The following is a 13,683-nucleotide window of genomic DNA, read 5'->3' as shown; positions in this document are numbered from 1 at the left end:
AATAAAATAAACTTAGACATGAAGGAAAGAAAGCAAACTTCCAATTCTCTTTGTTGTTGTTCAGCCGCTGACTCTTTGCCACTCCATGGACTGCTGCATGCCAGGCTTCCCTGCCCTTCACTATCTCTGGGAGTCTGTTCAAACTCGTGTCCATTGAGTTGATGATGCTTTCTAACCATCTCATCCTCTGCCATCCCTTTCTCCTTTTGCATTCAATCTTTCCCATCATCAGGATCCTTTCCAATGACTAGGCTCTTCGCATCAGGTTGCCAAAGTATTGGAGCTTCAGCTTTAGCATCAGTCCTTCCAATGAATATTCAAGGTTGATTTCCTTTAGTATTGACTGGTTTGATCTCACTGCAGTCCAAAGGGCTCTCAAGAGTCTTCCCCAGCACCACAATTCAAAAGCATCAATTCTTTGGTTCTCTGTCTTCTTTATGGTCCAACTCTCACATCCATACATGACTAAAGTAAAAACCATACCTTTGACTATACAGTCCTCTGTCAGGAAAGTGATGTCTCTGCTTTTTAATATGCTGTCAAAGTTTATCATAGCTTTCCTCTCACGAGCAGTACTCACCATCCACAGTGACTTTTGAGACCAAGTAAATAAATCTGGGACTGCTTCCACTTTTTCCCCATCTATTTGCCATGAAATGATGGGACCAGATGCCATGATCTTAGTTTTTTGGATGTAGAGTTTTAAGCCAGCTTTTTCACTCTCCTCTTTCACCCTCATCAAGAGGACTAAAGACACAATTTTCTAATGATGGTGAAATGAATATATTTTCTATTTTGTTCTTCATGAGGTTCATTCTAGTAATGGGGGTAATCAGTCTTTATTTGAATGTGTACTATGAATGAGGGCTTCCCTGATGGCTCAGTGAGTGAAGAGTCTGCTTGCAATGCAATAGATGCAGATTTGATCCCTGGGTCAGGAAGAATCCCTATAGGAGTAAATGGTAACCCACTCCAGTATTCTTGCCTGGAGAAGCCCATGGACAGAGGAGCCTGGGGGGTCTAAAGTTCATGGGGTCACAGAGATTTGGATATGCCTATAGTGACAGCTATTACAAATAGCTGTGAAAAGAAGAGAAGCAAAAAGCAAAGGAGAAAAGCAAAGATATTCCCATTTGAATTCAGAGTTCCAAAGAACAGCCAGGAGAGATAAGAAAGCCTTCCTCAGTGATCAATGCAAAGAAATAGAGGAAACCAACAGAATGGGAAAGACGAGAGATCTCTTCAAGAAAATCAGAGATACCAAGGGAACATTTCATGCAAAGATGGGCTCCATAAAGGACAGAAATGGTATGGACCTAACAGAAGCAGAACATATTAAGAAGAGGTGGCAAGAATACACAGAAGAACTGTACAAAAAAGATCTTCATGACCCAGATAATCACAATGGTGTGATCACTCACCTAGAGCCAGACATCCTGGAATGTGACGTCAAGTGGGCCTTAGAAAGCATCACTAGGAACAAAGCTCGTGGATGTGATGGAATTCCAGTTAACCTATTTCAAATCCTGAAAGATGATGCTGTGAAAGTGCTGCACCCTATATGCCAGCAAATTTGGAAAACTCAGCAGTGGCCACAGGACTGGAAAAGGTCCGTTTTCATTCCAATCCCCAAGAAAGGCAATCCCAAAGAATGCTCAAACTACCGCACAATTGCACTCATCTCACACGCTAGTAGAGTAATGCTCAAAATTCTCCAAGCCAGGCTTCAGCAATACGTGAACCGAGAACTTCCAGATGTTCAAGATGGTTTTAGAAAAGGCAGAGGAACCAGAGATCAAATTGCCAATATCCGCTGGATCATCAAAAAAGCAAGAGAGTTCCAGAAAAACATCTATTTATGCTTTATTGACTACGCCAAAGCCTTTGACTGTGTGGATCACAATAAGCTGTGGAAAATTTTGAAGGAGATGGGAATACCAGAGCACCTGACCTGCCTCTTGAGAAACCTGTATGCAGGTGAGGAAGCAACAGTTAGAACTGGACATGGAACAGACTGGTTCCAAATAGGAAAAGGAGTACATCAAGGCTGTATATTGTCACCCTGCTTATTTAACTTCTATGCAGAGTACATCATGAGAAACGCTGGGCTGGAAGGACCACAAGCTGATATCAAGATTTCCAGGAGAAATATCAATAACCTCAGATATGCAGATGACACCACCCTTATGGCAGAAAGTGAAGAGGAACTAAAAAGCCTCTTGAAAGTGAAAGAGGAGAGTGAAAAAGTTGGCTTAAAGCTTAACATTCAGATAACTAAGATCATGGCATCTGGTCCCACCACTTCATGGGAAATAGATGGGGAGACAGTGGAAACAGTGTCAGACTTTAATTTTGGGGGGCTCTAAGATCACTGCAGATGGTGATTGCAGTCATGAAATTAAAAGACGCTTACTCCTTGGAAGGAAAGTTATCACCAACCTAGATAGCATATTAAAAAGCAGAGACATTACTTTGTCAACAAAGGTCTATCTAGTCAAGGCTATGGTTTTTCCAGTGGTCATGTATGGATGTGAGAGTTGGACTGTGAAGAAAGCTGAGCACCGGAAAATTGATGCTTTTGAACTATGGTGTTGGAGAAGACTCTTGAGAGTCCTTTGGAGACTGTAAGGATATCCAACCAGTCCATCCTAAAGGAGATTAGTCCTGGCTGTTCATTAGAAGGACTGATGCTGAAGCTGAAACTCCAATACTTTGGCCACCTGATGTGAAGAGTTGACTCATTGGAAAATACCCTGATGCTGGGAGGGATTGGGGGCAGGAGGGAAAGGGGACGGCAGAGGATGAGATGGCTGGATGGCATCACCGACTCGATGGGCATGAGTTTGAGTAAACTCTGGGAGTTTGTGATGGAAAGGGAGGCCTGGCGTGCTGTGATTCATGGGGTCACAAAGAGTCGGACACGACTGAGCGACTGAACTGAGCTGATAGTGACTGAGCACACACACTCAGTATGAATGAAGCAGTTTCTACACATTTTATTACTTATTCTTAATTATAGGTATTAAAGGTATATATATGTGTATATATATATAGAATGTAGTTTGTTTGAAACAGGTCAAATAACTTGTCAAAAAAACAAACTGCAGACAAGCTTCACAGTGGAAATTTGGATTCAGATTCATTGATACTAACTCTGAAAACATTTTTGGCTCTGATATGTGAAAAATAAATACATACACACCCCTTACAAATTCAAACAGGGTTGGCACACATATTCTATAAAATGAAAATTTCTGTCATAGCTACTCAGTGTTCCAAATGTAATGTGAAAGCAGCCACGAACAGTACAGAAACAAAAGAGTATGGCGTGTTCTAAAAGTACTTTATTTACAGCCAAGTTGGAAGTCCAGACTTGGTCTCTGAGCAGTTTGCTTACCCTTGGCTTAAAATACCATAAAAAGTCATTAAAATGTTAACATAGTTCTATAAGTAATAATTGTGTGGTAGAGAAGCAAGAGAAAAGCAGTAGCTTTAGAAGGACAGAATACCCAACTATCTAAACTCTTTGTAATATTTTATCTATGGATTATGCAGTTTTCGTAGGAGTAGATATAGTGAATTGAATTAAAAAGTAATGGAAAACCCATTAAAGACAATATCCATAGTGAATTAAAATTAGAAGAGGTCAGGGACATGTAACCAACATGAAGAAAGGGAATGTTAAAAGTTCTTGCCGTAAAAATAAAGCTATCTAGAATCTAAAGAACCACATAATTGCAATAAATGTTTCATATTATGGTACATCCATAGGAGATACTGTCAAGCCACTAACTATTAATATTCTTTCTCTCCAGACCAAGATGAAGTAAATGGGACTGCACTTATACTCCAACCTGAAAGAACTGAAAACAAAAATATGAAACAACTTTTTTTTTTTAGACACTAAATACAATGTAGTGCAGTGAATAGTCTCTGAGAGAGCAGAAACTAAGGAAATAGGTCAGACAACAGTTCCAGTTTATTGTCTGGAGAGAGCAAATTCCAGGCTGCAACAGAAGTAAGGGGAACTTAGGTAGAGCCTAGTGGGCTTGCTTAGTTGAGGAAGTCAGAACTAGGTGCCAAGTTCACAAGAGTTTACTTAGCAGAATATCATAGAAGAGAAGGTTATACAGAGAGAGCTCCAGAGATTTGTCAAAAGGGCACCTTAGACCACCTAGCTGAGAGTGAACATCGTCAGGTAATGATGAGGAAACCATCTCAATCCAGTGAAAGAACAGCGGGTAAGGATTTTACAGTTGAACAATACAGGTTTGAATTGTGTGGGTCTAATTGTATTCCAATTTTTTTCTTCAATAAATGTACTATTTATTGAAGCACATAAAGCCATTATCCTCCAGTTAAAATTATATATATATATATATACACACATGTATATATATATAAAAATACAAAATCTATTCATTATAAAAACTTTCAGCAAAATAGGAATGAAGAAGAAGTTTGTTAAATTGATAAAGAACATCTATATAAAATCTACAGCTAATATCATACATAACTGTGAGAAACTCAAAGCTTTCTTGCTAAGATCATGAACAAACCAAGGATCTTCTCTTTTATAAAAGCTTATAGCATCTTCCCAAAAGTCCTGGAAAATACAAGGGTCAATTTACCAAGACAAAATCGTGATTCTACATGAGCATCAAAATACATGAAACAAGAACTAACAGACCTGAAAGGAGAAGAAGAAAAATCAATTCAACTGGTAGTTTCAACACCCTGTAACTGTTAAAGAAAATGAATTTGTAAATTAAAAACTTACAAAGAAATAAATAAACATTTGATGAAGTACCATGAGAGCTAAAATGGATTGAATCCGCAGAACCATGGATGGATGCGGAGGGCTGAGTATAAAGTTATAAACACATTTTGTTTTCATTTATTTTTATTAGTTGGAGGATAATTACTTTACAATATTGTAGTGGCTTTTGCCATACATTGACATGAATCAGCCATGGATTTACATGTGTTCCCCATCCTGAACCCCCCTCCCACCTCCCTTCCCATCCCATCCCTCATTTTTGGACTTAACAGAAAGTTGGCACCCTTTAATATCAATGTTGTTCAAAGACCAACCTCTTTGCCACTTAATCTGAAACAAAACCAGAATCAGAAATTGTTATTTTTGTTAAAAGCCAAAATGTAAACCAACAAAGAGACCAAACTACCACCTCGTGATTTACAAGTACAGTACTTTACAGTACTCAGAAATATTTTGACTCAGTAGTTCAGCAAAATTGGTCTTAAATTCACAGCTACTCTGGTCTCATGTAGTGGTTTTTGAGAAAAAAAACTCCAAAGGCTCAATCTTTTTCAAAATAATTTAACAATGTCTCAGAACAAGATCAAAAAGGTCTATATGGTTGTGAAACTATCCAACATCAAGAAAACAAAATTCACATCAGCTGGCATCTGATAAAAAATGATCTATATGTAAAGAAGTGTTTCCCAGGTGCATTGTAGTAAAGGATCCCCCTGCAGTGCAGAAGAAGCAGTTTCAATCCCTGAGTTGGGAAGATCCCCTGGAGGAGGAAATGGCAACCCACTCCAGTATTCTTACCTGGAGAATCCTATGGACAGAGGAGCCTGGCGGGCTACAGTGCATGAGGTTGCTAAGAATTGGACCCAACTGAGCATGCGCACATGCACACCCAATAAAGGCACCGCGATATGCCAGTTAGAAACTTATGCTAGAAAAAGTCACGTCAGGAGTAAAGTAGTATCTGTCCTGCTTCAGATGACAAAGTTAGGACAAATTGGTAGCTGATTAAAAACTCAGCTTACTTTAAAAGTCTTGAAGGGTTTGGTGGATTCTTTGTTTTCCGTACAGGGGACTCCATAATAGGTAGGAAATTAGGAAACAATGAATTAAAAAACTATTTTGAGTCTAAATATTTTGTTGTAATGAAGTAGTCTTCATTACTTAATATTGTCTACTTACTAAAATTCAGTATCTGATAATAAGCTAATTCTAAAATATAGTATGATTCATGGGGTTTTTAAATCTCAATACCAGTAAAACATTTTAAAATACGTAACTTAAAATGAAACATAAAGTATTCTTCAGTGAAACAGCCTGAGTGATTTTGAATTAAATTTTGGAAGCAGAATGTATGCAACTTCTTTTTAAAAATATTTCCGCAGAGTGACTTTTATAGAATTATTAACAGCAGTTAAATCAAATATGCGTCAGTGTCATGAGATTGACATATTGTACTTCAAAGCAGTAAAAATGATTCATAGGCATTCATAAAACCTAAATCATTGAAAATATTTCACATAATATTTTGAATATTAAAAAAAATCCCACAGACACTGTTTTTGAAGTCCATTGATTCAGAAGAGTATTCATAGGATTTTCTAAACCGGTGCTGATCTTTTTAAACAGAGTTTTAGTTCTCTGAAGCCAAGATCAAAGGTTCATATTTTACTTTATTAATTAGTAGAAGAAATCCTCCTATATTTGAAGAAAATATGGAATAAAAACAGATATGATCTAAATATTATAAGACACCAAGGCCAGTATTCTAAAGAGGAAATAGCATCTTGGTTAGGCTTCATCAGATTGAAGTTTATTAAGCTCACAAAGATTTTGAGAGGAATCTAATTTAAGGTAACACTAAAGTTGCCATTACTTAGACAATCCAAATAAAAGATTCAAAGAAGGACTTAATATACAAAAAAATTTTCAGGTGTGAAACTGGTTCAATTGAGATGGACACAATTTTTAGCGCATTTTTGTTAAACTGAATGAGTGGACTGAGTGCTAAATTGCTTCAGTCGTGTCTGACTCTTTGCAACACTATGGACTGTGGTCTGTCACCCTCTCTGTCCATGGGATTCTCCAGACAAGAATACTGGAGTAGGTAGCCATGCCCTTCTCCAAGGGATCTTCCCTACCCAGGGACTGAAACCTCATCTCTATGTCCCCTGCACTGGCAGGCAGATTCTTTACCACTAACACCACCTGAATGAGTAATGAGATATAAATAATATAATCTTTGGATAATGATAGGGTAGCAGTAATTACTGTGCATCAACTAGGCATTAAACATTGCTAGAACTGAATCCTGTTACTCAGTGGGATTAAACAAGTGCAGACTAAATAAAGCTTTTAGAATAAAGCTAAAATATTAAAAAAAAAAAAAAGCTCAGAATTTCAACTTGTATTCTCTTGAAAATAAGGTGGAAATGTCATTTGTACTAATGAATTACATTTGTGGAAAAAACTAACTCTAAATAAATCTAATGTCATATGTTAATTATAAAGTTAAGCATTGTGATTATCATAAATCAATGTTCTAAATGTTAAATCTTTGAAATATTAATCAAAACCTGAGCAACTGTAAAGAAAAATCAAAAGGGTGAATGCTTATGAAGCAATAGGGCAAAAGATCCATGTGTGCATATATTTAAGTGCTTATAAATCAAAAAAGGAAAAAAAACATGAGATACCATTGTAATATTGAAATTTCTACATTAAAACAAATCTAAATTTTAAACATGAAAGCTCAGATTATATAGCACTATATTTTAAGGAAAATTATTCTAAATTTTATCAGTAATATAGTAGCAATTTTAGTTGTTTGATAATTGAAAATTACACAATGTAAAATGTTTCTGTCTCCATAGGGACACTTGATTTTTTAGAGACATTTTTGTGGACTATGTCAATCAAACTTTAATCTATCTTAACATCTATCTAGGTCTCTGTTCATCTGTTAATATTATATATGTCATCTACTACTATATTATAAAACATAAATACAGAGACGAGGTAAAATACAAATAAATAAAAGTACTTGTTGAATTGATCTGTTGCAAAGAGCATTGCCTGGGCAATGAAGATGGGAGTGGATGGCTCTGCTGGTAACTGAAGCTGTCTTTAATCTCAATGAGCTCACTAACCTTTATGGTTCTTTCAGATTCTACATTTATTTAATTCAGGAAATGACATCACCATAGTTGCCTCTTTTAAATCAAAGGTGAATTTGATTTGTCAGTTCTTTTGGACACATTCCCTAAGGCAGAGATTTTTATTCAAAGTTGGCTTCATATAAAACTCTTGAAAGCTAAGACATGGATTCTTCCAGTTCAGCAAAGACAAAGGAGAAGATCCTGTACTCTTTTTCAAAGTCACTTTAATTGTCACAGCTCCATGACTTATACCTGATTCCATAAGCCTCTTAAACTGCATTGATGTGTGATTAGTCTCTCAGTCGTGTCCGACCCTTTTGCGGCCCCATGAACTGTAGCTTGTCAGGCTCCTCTACCCATGGAATTTTCCAGGTAAGAATACTGGAGGTGGATGCCATTTCCTACTCCAGGGGATCTTCCGAACCCAGAGATTGAACCTGCCTCATTGGCAGGCAGATTCTTTACAACTAGTGCCATCATGTATTTAGGTTCAAATGCCTAAAACTCAACGATCTTTGAGAGCATAACATTGGGACAATATAAAAGGATGCCATTCTTCATTTTTGGTTCAGTAAATTAATAAATGATGCATTTACATTGCATGATATTTGAGGCCAGGGCTTCCATATTCTTTTCACAGGCCTAACTTCTTGCTGCTTATCATCTCAAAAAAGGATTATGAATAGTTCATAATTAAGATGGTAGATGAATTTAATTTTGAAACTGTGACATCAGTTGAAAAGTTGATTCCTCTTTGAATGCTAAACCAATAAATATAAATATGAAACAATTAATGGACTAAAGTACAAACTATGCTATTTTTTGTTCAATTAAAGTGTCATTATACTATGTATAGTGGTTCTCAGGAAAAGGATTGATTATCATTTCATCTTTAGTTTCTTAGAATCTATATAAAAGATGCAACCTCTGAATTGGGACAAAGAGAAAAAAAAAGGTAAGTAAACTTTAACCTAGATGTCACAATAGTTGACAATCTTTCTATAAGTAGAATCTTTCTATAATATGAAAGAGGTCTCATCTATGTGACAAAGCTTTGCTGCTAGTACATTTCAACAAAGCTTGAATTTTCAATAGAACAAACATCATCCTTCAAGTTGGGCCATGTCTGGTTAATTCAGTCTGATTCCATTATATTATGTGGTCAGTGTCAGGGGCCAGTAGTAGAGGCTTGAATTACAACATGCAGTCTGTAAAAGCTGTGTTTTATTTTGAAATATTATTTATCCTAAAGAAATATAGTTATTAATACTTCTATCACTCGGCAGAAAATGATATAACTGGGTAGCTAAATGCCTGAAGCATTTTTCAGGATTCAAGACAATTAATTTGAAAACCAAACTCTTTGCCCATATCAGCATCTGTCCAACAACTTTGTTTAGGGTAAATTAAATTCTGACTCGTTCCTGGTTTGTTTTTTTTTTTTTATAAAAGAAGAAGAAATTCAATCTAACCCTTCTCTTTCCGTATGCCTCACATAACCTGAAGCATTTTGATAAGTTTTCACATAAAGAGAACAAATTTTAAAATCTTCACCTTAGATGGTCTAAACAGGAAACACCTATAACTATCAGTTGCACTTGTATCTAGCATTTTCTTTTCCACTGCTTCTAAAATTCAAGGTAAGAGATAGCTCAATAAGATCAGGCTTAGTATATTACAAAGTTTTCATGCAGGCATATAGTGATAATCAAGACAATTTAAAATCATCTGCTCAGAGAAATTAGGTAGAACTTCATTTAAGCTATTAAAGTAGTAAGTTAGCTCCGTCGGCTCATTTGCCAGTAAATCCCTAATTGCAACTAAATATGCAATCTAAATGTGCTAACGTGATAGGTGAAATAACATTACAAAAGTCTATGCTGTGATGGATTGTTAAGTGTGAACTCTCAAATTTAGAAAATAACTGAACAGTTTTTAGAATTAATCTAAATTCTGAGCTTGATTTATATCAAGGCATTTACAACTTAACTGAGTTATTCTAATCAAAATCATTGTTAAACATTTATAAATTGGCCCCATTATTATGAATGGATTCAGAGAAAATGACAATAATGCTCAAGGGCTGGGATTACATGAAGGTTTATTTTCTGCCTTTGTACTTTTCTGTATTTTCAAAAATATTTAAAATATGTATATGTAACTTGGTATTCTGGAAATGAAGTAGTTCTTTGAAAAGAAAGATCTCATTTTCTAGAGTACTGTCTGTGATCAGGCTGAATAATATAAGGTGTAGCTCCCTGGGACACACACTAGCATTAGATTCCTTAAACTGAAGAGTTTAAGAGTTTAACTGAAGAGTTTATTCTTCTGTTTATAAGAATAAACAGAAAGCAGTATGTGTGCATGGAGAAAGAATGGCAACTCACTTCAGTATTCTTTCCTGGGAAATCCCATGGATAAAGGAGCCTGGCAGGCTATAGTCCAAGGGGTCACAAGAGTCAGACATGACTTAGAAAATAAACAACAATGATACATGTGCAAGCATATGACAGACTCACTCTATAACTGATTTTGACTGAAAACAGGTCAGGGTAAGACTTCTTAGGGTCATAAGATGATCTGACTTGAAAGATGGAGTATGACAGGTAGAGAGGAGTAGGAAGGAAGATGCTCCAGGTTAAGATTATTACGTGGTTGAATGATTCAAGGTTGGAATAGTCTGAATGTTAGTGTGGATGAGAATGCCCATGTGTGTGTGTGACTGAGAGAGAGAAAAAAAATTTTGTAGAGAAGCAGAATATACTGGAGAGAAATGAGGTGATCCTTAGATGCAGTAGTTATAAGTCAGCAGAGGACTTTTTTTTAAAGTGATTCTTTACTCCTTGAGGTCAGACATCTTGTAGAGCTTTACTATGTTGATTTTTTTTTAATTTTCATAATTATGAGAATAGGACTAAAGCTAGAAATATAACTGAAAATCCCAATGAGTATCTTCTTATCAAAAAGTATGATCATCAGTCTTATCGAATTTGATTTATTGCACCTTCTCCCACTTTATTATATAAACATCCAAAGACATAGCATCTTAGAAGCAGGAAGTGTTTAGAAATCACCTGAGGATACAGAAAATCTGACTGCTTCCTCAGATAAATATGTATGTAGCACATATGCTGGACTCTTGAAAATGATCTTTCCAGGGCCTTAAGAATCCTAAGATTCAGGCCCTGCCCTCAAAAGATGGTTGGATGGCTTCACCAACTTGATGGACATGGGTTTGGGTGGACTCTGGGAGTTAGTGATGGACAGGGAGGCCTGGCGTGCTGCGGTTCATGGGGTCGCAAAGAGTTGGACACGACTGAGCGACTGAAATGAACTGAACTGAACTGAAAATCAAAAAGATAGTCTAGTTGGGAGCCTGGGGGTCAAAAACTGTCAAATAGGCCCAATAAAGTCTACAAATGAGTTTTATTTGGACAAAAAAAAAAAAAGAACTTCAATCCACAGAAGGAGTTTCTACTTACACAAGTGTATTTGCTTAGAGATATAGTTTACTTTGGAGTGATAGTTACAACTATCTTCAGGTCACATGATTGGATGCAGATAGGAGACTTTTGTTTCATTTGGCAAAACATCCAACAATTTGACATAGACACTTGACAAGGAGTTTCCAGCATTAAGCTCACAAAATATGCTAATATGCATGCCAAAGTCCATATTTTCTTACATAAGTTGGTCTTTGTCTTCACACAGTTTAAAGGCAGGTAAACTGAAGATAATATGCCTGCTTTGATGACATTGTGAACAGCAAGGTGATTCTATGGTTTTCTCCATTGCACATACTTCCATGTCAAACTTTTCCAGGAAAATTATAAACTTTTTATTAAATCATACTATTTTTCATCTAATACAAGACAAAGACAAAACAAAAAACTGGACTAGTTATTAGCTACTCAAGTGATTATGTAATCTAATTCACTTCCACTTTTTTCTTAATACAATACAATATTCTAAGCACTTCAGTTTGAAGAGATAACGGATTAGTGGCAACACAAAATTGGACATTACCAGAAACATTTTAAACATTCTTTTTTCCATAAAAGTAAAAACAGTAACAACTAAAACACTGGCATATTAATATCTTCTAAATTATAGGAAGAATAAATTTCTATTCTAAACATGACTATTCAAAATAGTATCAACTGATCACAAATAAATGTATATAGAATCATATGAAGTGATATGTGAAAGTCTTCTTTTATGAATAAAGATAGGGAAAACTAGCTCTAATTCCTTGAGAGTATTTCAGAGAAGTTAAATTAGAACAGGCTCCAACATCAGAATTTATTTCCTTGATTCTAAGATTAGACCAAGGGACAAAGAGGTGCCTGGAGCATCGCCAACATATGACATTCTTTAAAACAGACTACAAATAATAATGTGGTATGATTGCTAAAGATCAGAGGACCCAGAAGAGATCCCCAAAGGTGACTCCTACTGGAAGGATGTGCATCAACCACCTGTTTCAGGCATTTGCTTGATGCAAAACTCACTAAAATTAATAGAATTTCTACTCCTCCCCTGTGATGTCTCTCTCCCTACTAAGTCATTTAAAACTTAAAAAACCAAAGGAAACAATAGCAGAACCACAGCAAAAAGGGACAGAAAGGCTCAACAGACTAAAATACAAGCCTTGTCAAGGTTCCCTTGGGTCCTTTTCCACCAAGACCTAAAGAAGAATGCTTCATGTTACTTTTTCTTTTAATATCTAAACTCTTCGTTTCTGAAATAAACTACTGGCTGCCTTGTAATAGCAATGTAATACTTCTACAGAATTAAGCTATTTAAAATGTACAGTCATAAAAAAATAAAAATAAAAAAATAAAATGTACAGTCATTCTGAGCTGCCTCTGTTTAAATAGACACGTGTTTACTCTCTTTGACCACCGTTCTTTGTGTATACCTTAAATAAGTTTCTATATTGGTTACATTATTCATGCCATTAAATTGCACTTTACTGAGTTTACCTGCCATCTCCTGAGAGGAAGAACCAATTGTAAGATTGAATAGCTTTCTTTATGCGATTTGCCAGTTTAAAAAAGCAAAATACTTGGCTTTTGCTGAAGGCTGAGTATTGGAATTTCTTGTAGGACTACAAACTCAATCTAATCAGGGCCCTCATGCGCATTCACTATGGGAAAATTATGAACTAGTAAGTGCAATAGCGCTTCAGTTGCTAAGTTTGCTAATGGCGAGTTTGACAGAGTCAAACTAAAAAAAAAAATTATAAGATTTCATACTTAATTTGGGAGGGTTTATCCCTATAGGTCTATCATTATATACTGACAAATTTTTAAATTGCAGTTCACACATTTCTTTCCTTTAAAACAATGCTGATCTTTTGACCTACCAAATGAAAAATAGCAACTTTCAAGTAATATATAATGCTTAATCAAGAAGCTCAACCTCATGATCCCCAAATTTGATGGGAGTAGGGAACAGTGGCTAATTATGGATATTGCTTTACATAGAACTTAGGTGAAAAGAAGTCTTGAACGGGGGCTCTCGTTGTGGTCCAGTGGTTAGGAATCTGCCTGCAATGCAGGGAACACCAGTTCAATCCCGGGTCTGAGAAAATCCCGCATGCCACGGGCAGCTAAGCCCATGCACTGCAGCTGTTGAGTCCACAGTCTGCAACTACTGAAGCCCACAGCCCTAAAGTCTGCACTCCACAAAGAGAAACAGCGGTGGTGAGGAGCCTGAACTCCACAGCTAGAGAAAAGCCCATGC

Source organism: Cervus elaphus, chromosome 2 (assembly GCF_910594005.1).
Source record: "Cervus elaphus chromosome 2, mCerEla1.1, whole genome shotgun sequence".
Taxonomy (NCBI): domain Eukaryota; kingdom Metazoa; phylum Chordata; class Mammalia; order Artiodactyla; family Cervidae; genus Cervus; species Cervus elaphus.
Note: the sequence above shows the minus strand (reverse complement) of the source record.